The 11,660-nt window shown below is 35.7% G+C and overlaps 1 long non-coding RNA gene across 1 annotated transcript; it reads left to right on the forward strand.

Moving 5' to 3' along the window:
- Positions 1-1,058: 1,058 nt before the first annotated feature.
- On the forward strand, positions 1,059-11,337 carry LOC123331329. Its single transcript, XR_006547890.2, has 3 exons — positions 1,059-1,116; positions 5,216-5,352; positions 11,095-11,337. It is a non-coding gene; the product is annotated as an uncharacterized LOC123331329 (long non-coding RNA).
- The last annotated feature ends 323 nt before the right edge of the window (positions 11,338-11,660 follow it).

Consider the following 11,660-nt stretch of genomic DNA (forward strand, 5'->3'; position numbering starts at 1 on the left):
ACAGCACCATCTTTCAGGATCTGGAATAGCTCAACTAGAATTCTATCACTGCCGGGAGCCAGCGTGAGGCACTCCACCCATGACAAAGGTCATGAGGAAGGAGGCTCGGTATACGCAAAGGCGGGATCGAGCCTCAGGAGTCCCCCTGGAAATTCTTGAGCATCTACCCCCAAAACCAGAGTCTGCCTACTTTCTGCTTTGTGCTTTCACCTACACCTCTCTCTGACTTTACGGGGGGCTGTCCCCCACTACCTCTCTCTGAAAAAAGAGTTAGCTTACAGCTCCAGTTAATAATTCCTGGGTGTGACAGTGTTTAACCTACAAACTCCTTTGGAAATCCTCTAGCCTGCCTGAATAGGTTTTTCCGGCCACATGTGATTGTTCAGAGCCTCCCAACTGTGAGAGGCAGGAGATGTTCTAACTGTCTAAACACAGATTCCTTTGAGTAGTTAAAAGATTGATTAGAAATTGTATTGGTGAAGGGTTTTTCACTTATTGGGCCAATGTTTGCTGCTAAGTCTCCATACTCCTTACCTACTGTGTCCTTGGCAGTGTATTGATTGATATAATGGGTGTATAGAAATGTAAGTAGTAGCCTCAATGTTTGTAACCTTGGACCCTTGAGTTAATTCTTTTCTTGATTGAGCCCACCTCACCTTTGCCCTATAGGAATGCAGCTTTGTCCAATGCTTTTTTGGAGGCTGGTGCCTGACTTTGGAATAATCACCTTTAGAGAAAAATAAGTTTCTTAAAATGTTAACAGGCCTCCGGGCCAGAAGATGATGTAATTCACCTGAACTTTTGCATATGATAAGTTTGAAAGCCTGGCTTTGATTAGGACCAGGAACTGCTGTCCTTGCATGACTCCACCCCTTCCCCCATTATCCTCTATGCACAACTTCAGGTATAAAAACTACTTTGGAAAATAAAGTGCGGGCCTTGTTCACCGAAACTTGGTCTCCCCATGTCGCTCTCTCTCTCAAATTCTGGCTGAGTCTCCATCTGGAGCGCGGAACCCGCCATGCTTGCTAATTATGCCTGGGCTTCTAAGATCCGACCGGGGAGGCCTCAGTGTCTCCTCTCCTTCGGGAGAACGGAAGGACGCCTGCGGCCTACGTAAGTGGTGCAAACTTCTTGTCTTGAAGTTTTATTGGTCTCCCGCGTAAACCAAGCTACTCAGCCTCTTTTCTCCACTGAATTTTCCTACTGAGCTATCCTCATTCTATTACTCTTTATATCCTTAATTAACGTTTAATTAAGCAGTTGTTTCCTGACCCTCGTCTACGCCATCTCTCCTTCGAACTCCCTGGACCAGCCGGGGCTGGACCCCAGCAGAAAAGTAAAATAATGTAAAGCATCTGCTGTCACCAATTGCCAAAAAAAAAACACCTTGATTTTCTACTTTCACTTCTATACCCCTAGCAGTGGTTTTTGTCTGCTATTTTTAAATAGTATATTGTTCATATTTCTCTTATGGGAAAAACATAAAATGCAATATCTTAGATCTTAAGATCTAGAGGAAGAGCACTCTGAAATTTAGTCCGTCACTTATTGGCTATGCTCACAGGCACATTTTCTGCTTCTTCAGCTCTAGAATGTGTGTAGTCATATATTTACCTCAAAGAAATTTTGTGAACTAGGAATGAAGTGGTGATTAGAAGCAGGTAGCATATTGCTTGCTTGTTTAGTCACTAAGTCATGTCGGATTCTTTGCATCCCCATGGACTATAGTCCACCAGGCTCCTCTGTGTGGGATTTCCTAGGCAAGAATACTGGAGTGGGTTACAATTTCTTTCTCCAGGGGATCGTCTGGACCCAAGGATTGAACTACCGTCTCCTGCATTGGCAGGCAGATTCTTTTCCACTGAGCCACCTGGGAAGCTCTAGGTAACATATTGTTGTTGTTGCTCAGTCACTAAGTCATGTCTGACTCTCTTTGACACCATGAACTGCAGCAGACCAGACTTCCCTGTCCTCCACTAAAACATGGTCCATTGGAGGAGGGAATGGCAAATGACTCCAGTATTCTTGCCTGGAAAATCCCATTTACAGAGGAACCTGGCAGGCTACTATCCATGGGTCGCAAAGGGTTGGACATGACTGAGTGACTAATACACACATTCTTGCCACGAGAACCCCATGAACTGTATTAAAAAGTCACATATTAGCAGGTAACAAATGTGAAAGTGAGAGTGTTGATCACTCAGTCACTCTTTGCGACCCCATGAGCTCCTCTGTCCATGCATTGCAGACAGATTCTGTACCATCTGAGCCACCATGGAAGCCCTGGTAACAAACAAGATGTGTGGAAATAGTGCTAGGTCTTATGACCCTTCTTAAGTCCATTAAACAGAGGATAAGTTTCTTATTTACTAATAGCACAGAGAACTCTGCTCAATATACTATAATAGCTAAATAGGAAAAGAATCTGAAAAAGAATAGATACATGTATATGTATAACTGAATCATTTTGCTATATACCTGAAACTAACATAGTATTGTCAATAAACTACACTACAATATAAAATTAAAATTTTATTAGAAAACATAATTTTTTTAAGATTTACAAAATTAAAACAGGTTTCATATATTTTTGTTTCATGAAGTTATGATGAAATGATAAAATATGATCTTCTAGCCACCGTTGATTTTGTTGTGAAGAAAACAGGACAAAAATGAATTTACTATGTAGGATATTCCCTGGGAACAACTATAGATATGGTAAGAAATATAAAAACTGATTATGGTATAATTTTTATTTTAAAGATTTAACAAAGAAAACATTTTAAAAAAACAGAAATAATTTTAGAAATCATACATATTAGCTATAATTATTTAGAACATACAGACAATCTGAAAAGGAACACAGTTAAATGCCAATGATACTTGTTTTATTATAGAATATTATGGAAAGTATAATATTATATATTATATATATAATATAATATATACTATATATAATTATATATTAAATATTTTATAATTATATAAATTATATGTTTATAAATTATATAAATTAAATATATAAAATTATATAATATTTATAATATATTTAATATATATAAATATATAATATATAAAATATTTATATATTATATATTATATAATTATATAAAAATTATATATTAAATATAAATTATATTAATTCTATAATTATATTTTTATATTACTATAAAATTAAAAAATAAAATTTTATAATTATATTTATATTAATTAATATATAATATATAATTATATAATTATTATGAACATAATATAAATATAACTATTTATAATATATATTTATATAATATATAAATAACATATATTATATAATATATAATATATAATATAATATATAGTAATATATATAATATTATATCATATATGTATTATATTATATATAATATATAATAATGTAATTATATATAATAATATATTATATAATAATATAATTACATAAACATTATATTAACATTAATTATTAATATATTAATTTTAATTAATAATTATTAATTGATTGATATATTTAACATTAATTATTAATATATAATATAATGTATAATATAATGTATAATATATATTATAATTATATTATATAATATATAATATAATATATGGAAAGTTTATTATGGAATATACTTGTATAGTCTTTCTAGAATAAACCAAATGGATATCATCATCTATTAACGTGATCTTTCTAATCATACCACATGTATTAAAGAAGCTGTATATGCAGAGGATCACCTGAGACTCTGTAGCTAGAATTTCTAAGACTGAGGACTTGGCATGTGTTTTTAAAAAAATTTTCCTTATAGTGTTTTTTAATAGAAAGTTGGTGTGTTGATACTCTTTAGGAGAAGTCTGGAGTTTGGTTGGTCTGACTTCTTTGAGCAGTGACATTCTGCTGCCCAGTGAGATTTGTTTGCACGTTGCCTGGATCCCTCTAGGGTAGTATGAGGCATATCAATTTTCATACTGAAAATCCTATAAAGACTAAATGCTTCCAAACTTTTCAATTGATATGTAAAAATTAATTAATTCATCGTTTCAATGTACAGTGTACCTACTATTTGAAATATACTTTGTTGCCTGGCATTGGCAATGTATATTGTACACTAAAGAAATCTCAAGCTTGTGATCTAAGAAGGCAGTTTGTCTTCCTCATCACTACTGGTATGTTGCTGCAGGGGATGTGGAGGGTGAGCAGTCCTGCGCATAATACGATGTTTGGTAGTATCTCTGGTCTCTAGCCACCAGATTCTAGTAGTACCCCCTTTGCATACTCAGAGTTGCAACAACAAAAAATGTGTCCAGATTTTACCAAATGTCCTTGAGGGTTGCAAATCACCACTACTGGAGAACTGCTACAAAAGGGGTGATATTTCCAGCAGGCTTATGGTCAGTCAGATGAACAGGAAGGAGGCTAACAGAGAGGAGAGTTCAACAGTCAATTAAGCATGAAAGGCCCCTCTCCTAGGGTTCATGATACTTTAGAGACACCTCAAAATGTTTCATTTCTTTTAAAATTAGAAGAATAAAGAAATATAATTCATTTCAGATTGTATTCATCTTTATATCAGTCACAAAATATAGTTTTACATAGATTTATGTGTGTGTGCAGGTATGTGTGTGTCTGTGTGTGTAGGAAGGGACCTGTGAAGGCAAAGGCATCTGGGGTGTTGAAAGGCATCATGTGACCATAGAAGAAAACATTTCCTTTGAACACAGTTATTAGGGAAGATTTTATGAGGACAAAAAAAAAGAATGGTAAACTGTACCTTGAATATTGATGGTCTTTTGAAAGACAGATGGCTCAGCCTCCTTTATGGAAAAAGAGGTCAAAACAGTAGAGGATGTATCTAGGCCCTCAGTACATTTAATCAGATTCAGGGATATCAGTAGAGACAGAAGCAGATGGAACAGCCTTTTGATAGGAGGGATGGTTTATATTTTCTAAATGTTTTAATAATGAAATAAAACACCAAGGGTCACTGAAAGTTAGTGATGGAATCAGCAAGCACTCATAGTGATTGCAAAAAAGTCAAATAGAATTGAATTTCAAGAAATTAATCTGGTGTTGATGGGCAGGGTAAATTGTAGAGAAAATCTCAAGAGACCAGTTTGATGAAAAGAAAACAGCTCTATTATGTAATCTTTGGTAAACTAGTCAAATAACAATGGAGATTTGAAGCAAGACAGAATTCAAGTAAACTAGTCTATTGTTTTCTTTCAGCTTTTGGAGCGTTTGCAACAAATCCACAACTGGCTGAAAAGATTAAAATCCATTTTGCCCTGGCTCCAGTCAATACTAATAGATATATAACAAGTATGGTTTGTGGTCTTGCTTACATCGAACCAGCATTATTCAAGGTTTGTGGTTGGTTATATCACACGCTTATAGTTTTCAAAATGTGGGAATGTGAACAAAACTTTAAAAAATGAAACTGACATAGCCTCCTGCTGGATCAAAATGCTGTTTCCCTTGCTGACTTCACTGCAATGCAACTCTCCCCTAAACTTGATGCTGCGTTGTGCATGGCGCTCAGTCCAGTCCAGTTCAGTCGCTCAGTCGTGTCCGACTCTCTGCGACCCCATGAATCGCAGCACGCCAGGCCTCCCTGTCCACCACCAACTCCCAGAGTTCACTCAGACTCACATGCGTTACCCAGTTTATTAAGTATATTTTTCTTTTTTTACTTATATGCATTGCTTATCTTTTGAAATCATTATTAATACAGTTTCTTCTTATACAAATTCACAATCTGTATTTCTCTCTCAAGTTTACTATCTTGATCTCCTTTTAATTTTGCACACAGAAATTTTAATAGGTTGATTTTTTTTTCTCCTTTCAACTTCCTTTCTGTTTTCCGTCGTCTTGTCCCTGCCTACACTAAGGTCTCTATATTGCTTGCAGTCATTATTTTAATGATATATTTAGAGTAGAAATATTGTGTTGTTGTTGTTCAATTGCTCAGTCATGTGCAACTCTTTGCAACCCCATGGACTGCAGCATGCCAGACTTCCTGTCTGTCCCACCTCCTGGAGCTTACTTAAACTCATGTCTATTGGGAGTCGGTGATGCCATCCAACCATCTAGTCCTCTGTCATCACCTTCTCCTGCCTTCAGTCTTTTCCAGCATCAGGGTAGCAAGTTTTTTAGAGATACCAATGAGAGATAAATTGAATGATTTGAAATCCTATTGCTCATGGTAGTAACAATAGTCCTGTGGTCAATTACATTTGTTGTTGTTGTTTAGTCACTAAGTTGTGTCTGACTCTTTTGTGACCCCATGGATGTAGCCCGCCAGGTTCCTCTGTTCAAGGGATTTCTCGGGCAAAAATACTGGAGTAGGTTGCCATTTCTTCTCCAGAGAATCTTCCCTACCCAGGGATCAAACCCACATCTCTTGTGGTCTCCACATTGGCAGGTGGATTCTTTTACCTGAGCCACCAGGGAAGCCCTGGTTGATGTTTACCTTGATGAAAAATACCAGTTTTCCAGAGCATCTACTCCATCTTGAACCACTAATAAAATGTCATGGTTCTAGTTCCTCTGCATCCTTTGCATCAGTTGATATTTTCAGGTTAAAATTTTAGCCATTGTAATTGTTGTGCTTCCTTGTGGCTTTAATTTGCATTGATCTATTAAAAGACACTTACTCCTTGGAAGGAAAAGTTACGACCAACCTAGATAGCATATTAAAATGCAGAGATACTACTTTGCCAACAAAGGTCTGTCTAGTCAAGGCTATGGTTTTTCCAGTGGTCATGTACGGATGTGAGAGTTGGACTGTGAAAAAGGCTGAGTGCCGAAGAATTGATGCCTTTGAACTGTGGTGTTGGAGAAGACTCTTGAGAGTCCCTTGGACTGCAAGGAGATCCAACCAGTCCATTCTAAAGGAGATCAGTCCTGGGTGTTCATTGGAAGGACTGATGCTGAAGCTGAAACTCCAATACTTTGGCCAACTCATGTGAAGAGTTGACTCATTGGAAAAGACCCTGATGCTGGGAGGGATTGGGGGCAGGAGGAGAAGGGGACAACAGAGGATGAGATGGTTGGATGGCATCACCGACTCGATGGACATGGGTTTGGGTGGACTCCAGGAGTTGGTGATGGACAGGGAGGCCTGGTCTGCTGTGGTCCTTGGGGTTGCGAAGAGTTGGACATGACTGAGAGACTGAACTGAACTGAATGATGACACATTTTAAATTAATTTTTATATATGGCATAAGGAAAGAGGCCAATTATACTTTTTGACATAGATATCCATTGTCACAGCTCCATTTGTTTTTCCAAAGATGATTCTTTCCATATTTAATTACTTTTCAACTTTATTGATAATCAATTGACCATAGATGTATAAATTTACATCTGAACACTTAACGCTGTATCATTTACCTATATATTTCTATCTTTATGCTGAAACCACTCTGTTGTGATTTCTTTATCTTTGTAACAAGTTTAAAATCAAAACTATTGAGTCCTCCAAATTTTTACTTCTTTTTCAAGAATGATTTTATTACATTGGGTACCTTGTATTTCCATATGAATTTTAGGACCAGCTTACAAATTTCTTTAAAAATATCAGATGGGTTTTCTATAAGGTTTGAATTGAATCTGTAGTGGGATTATTTTTATTTCAATCACTTCTTATCTCTGTATTTTCATTAGAAAGTTTAATCCAGTTTTATGGTGTTGTTCAGTCGCTAAATTGTGTCCAACACTTTGTGACCTCAAGGACTTCAGCATGCCAGGTTTCCCCGTTCTTCAATATCTTCCAGAGTTTGCTCAAATTCATGTCCACTGAGTCAGTGATGCTATCTAAACAGCTCATCCTCTGTTGCCTTGTTCTTGTTTGCTTTCAATCTTTTCCAGCATCAGGGTTTTTCCAATGAGTCAACTCTTCACATCAAGTGGCAAAAGTATTGGAGTTCAGCTTCAGCAACAGTCCTTCCAATGAATATTCAGGACTGAATTCCTTTAGAATTGACTGGTTTGATCTCCTTTCAGTCCAAGGGACTCTCAGGAGTCTTCTCCAGCATCACAATTTGAAAGCATCAATTCTTCAGCACTCAGCCTTCTTTATGGTTCAAGTCTCACATCTGTACATGACTACTGGAAAACCAATAGCTTTGACTATATGGACCCTTGTCAGCAAAGTGATGTCTCTGATTTTTAATATATTCTGTCTAGGTTTGTCAGAGCTTTCTTTCCAAGGAGCAAGTGTCTTTTATTCTCATGGCTACAGTTACCGTCCACAAAGATTTTGGAGCCCAAGGAAAAAGAAAATTATCACTGCTTCTACTCTTCCCCCATCTATTTGCCATGAAGTGATGGGACTGAATGCCATAATCTTACTTTTTGGATGTTGAGTTTTAAGGCAGCTTTTTGGCCCTTCTCCCTCACCCTCATCAAGAGGCTCTTTGGTTCCTCTTCCTTTTCTGCCCTTTAAGTGGTATCATCTGTATTTCTGGGTTTGTTGATATTTCTCCAGGGAATCTTGATTCCAGCTATGGTTCATCCAGCCCAGCATGTCACATGTGCACTCTGCATAGAAGTTAAATAAGCAGGGTGACAATTCACAACTCTGATGTGCTCTTTTCCCAATTTTGAACCTGTCCTTTGTTCCATGTCTAGTTCTAACTGTTGCTTCTTAACCTACATTTCTTAGGAAGCAGGTAAGGTGGTCTGGCACTCCCATCTCTTTAAGAATTTTCCACGTTCATTGTGATCCACACAGTTAAAGGCTTTAATGTAGTCAATGGAGCAAAAGAAAATTTTTTCCTGGAACTCCCTTGCTTTCTCATGATCCAATGAATGTTCCCAGCCCATGTTACAAATATTTCAAAAAAATCTAATTATTTGTGTTGTTTAAAATCCCCATATTTGTAGTAATTTTCATTTGCTTTACATATAACCAAGATGTACTCTAGATGAAACCCTTGTCTGTGGATTAATTTCACTCATATTTTAGCTTTACCTCTTTCATAGAAAATGCATACAAAATATCTTCTCTTAACAACCACAGGTTGTATCTTTGTTCTGTAGGTTTTTCCTTCTAACATCTATTTTGTACAATGCTCCTTTAAAGTTTATGTTTGCCATATTTGTAACTTCAAAAAAATTTCAAATTAATTCGTGTGGGTGTGATTTACCTACAACTTAATACACACATTCTGAATAAATTTTCCAAGAAGCCTGATAAGTGTGTAATTCTATATAACCACAAAATATAGCTGTATCATATTTTCATCATCCTGGATAATTTCCATTTGTCCCTTTGAGGTTTTCCATTCTCTCACTCCTTAAAGTAACCTCAAATATAGTAATTATGCTTTCTGACACTAAGGATTTATTTAACATTTTTAGAAACTCAGGTAAATTAAATCATACATTAAGTATGATTTTGTGCTTTACTTTTTGATGAACTTTTTTTCATTTTTATCCACAAATTTTATATCTTCCTCTTTCAGTCTCTATGTCTGAGATAGAATTAAATTATCATCTAAAAATAAATTTCTATCTAATATCCTTTGTTTTTAATGCATTAATTTAGCTAAGTATACTTCTACTATCCTTTTTTTGAAAGATTTTGGAGAAAATATGTTTTTCTATCATTAAATTTTTTCAGTGTCTACTTGATATTTTATTATTACATTTTTTAGAATATTATTACTTTTTCTAGCTTATTTTTCTACTATATCTCTTGAAATTTATTTTCTTTTTTTAAAAATTCAGTTTCTAAATCCCATTTTGCTATTTTTTTCTTACAATGGACATATCTTAATATGAACAAAATTTATCTGCTTACCTTTGTATGCCTTTTAAGTGCAGATATTTCCTTTTTATGTCACACATACCAAAAAAATCTTAAATTTTTATTTTCATTGTTTCTATGAAGGTAAATTCTCTTGTCTTTTTCTGAAGTGAAGTCAGGTCCATTACTTGCCAAAGTGTTTATTCTAGTTGAATTAATTGAAAATTTTCTAACATATTCTATTTTATTAGGCAACTCTTTTAATGTAATTTGTAGACTATCACAGTGAACAAACTCATTCTACCATTCAGACATACATTGCAATTTTGTATCCTTTATTTCTCCTATGCAACGTCCACTGCAGAGGGCATGTAGCTCAGAGAGTAAAGCATCTGCCTTCAATGCGGGAGACCCAGGTTTGATCCCTGGGTCAGGAAGATACCCTGGAGAAGGAAATGGCAACCCACTCCAGTACTCTTGCCTGGAAAATCCCATGGACAGAGAAGCCTGGTAGGCTATAGTCCATGGGGTTGCAAAGAGTCAGACACGACTGAGCAACATCACTGTCTTTCTTTCTTGATTTATATTAGTTACAAAAAATTTTTTCTAACAAAAGTAATCTTTCAAATATGTCATTTTCAGATCTGTTTGGTAAAAAAGAAATTTTGCCCAGTACATATGTTAATAAAATCATCAGTCAAAAAGTGTGCCACTGTGAGGTGCTTGGTACAATTTGTAATAATTTACTTACACGGGTATATGGATATGTGCCCAAAAATTTAAATGAGATAAGTGTCATTTATGATTTAAAGTAAAAATATTTTTGATGATGTCTTTGTGGTGATGTATCATTACCTTAATAGGCAAAATTTAAGACCTAGGGACAATTGCCTTACCCAATATATGTATATCCTAACCTGTTTAATACAGGTAAATTATTATAATCCAGGATGTATTTTGCAAATAATTTCTAAAGTTCAGTATTTCTGAGATGAAGTAATCAATATGACCAGGTAGAAAATTCAAATATAAGCCTTGACATTATATGTGAATATATATCTGAATATCATATGTGAAGGAATTTTTATTTATTTTCCTCTATTTCATTTTAAAAAATCTATTGCAATGTGTCTGGGCACTGGTTATTCAGTTTCATACTCTTTCTATGGAAAAATTTAATCAAACATTATCATATAAGACAAAGAGATTCCTCTGGTGTTAGATAAAATTATATGCTTTCTTCTAAACTTATTGAAGAGGAATCTGAGTCATAGAAGTAACACAATTTTACTATTTTGAAAGATTCTTGGCAATAAACTAATTATTGACAAATGCATGTTTTTCTTTCTTGCAGAGTTGCCTTGATGTCTACTTGATACAGAATCCAGCAGCAATTTCATTTCAAAATCCATTTCACATTATTCAAGAACAACTTTTCAAATTTTATCACTCAGTATTTGTGATACTGAGTGATATTAGAATCAGATCAGATCATATCAGTCGCTCAGTCATGTCCGACTCTTTGCGACCCCATGAATCGCAGCACGCCAGGCCTCCCTGTCCATCACCAACTCCCGGAGTTCACTCAGACTCACGTCCATCGAGTCAGTGATGCCATCCAGCCATCTCATCCTCTGTCGTCCCCTTCTCCTCTTGCCCCCAATCCCTCCCAGCATCAGAGTCTTTTCCAATGAGTCAACTCTTCACATGAGGTGGCCAAAGTACTGGAGTTTCAGCTTTAGCATCATTCCTTCCAAAGAAATCCCAGGGCTGATCTCCTTCAGAATGGACTGGTTGGATCTCCTTGCAGTCCAAGGGACTCTCAAGAGTCTTCTCCAATACCACAGTTCAAAAGCATCAATTCTTCTGCCCTCAGCCTTCTTCACAGTCCAACTCTCACATCCATACATGACCACAGGA

This window comes from Bubalus bubalis, chromosome 23 (genome assembly GCF_019923935.1).
Source record: "Bubalus bubalis isolate 160015118507 breed Murrah chromosome 23, NDDB_SH_1, whole genome shotgun sequence".
NCBI lineage: Eukaryota > Metazoa > Chordata > Mammalia > Artiodactyla > Bovidae > Bubalus > Bubalus bubalis.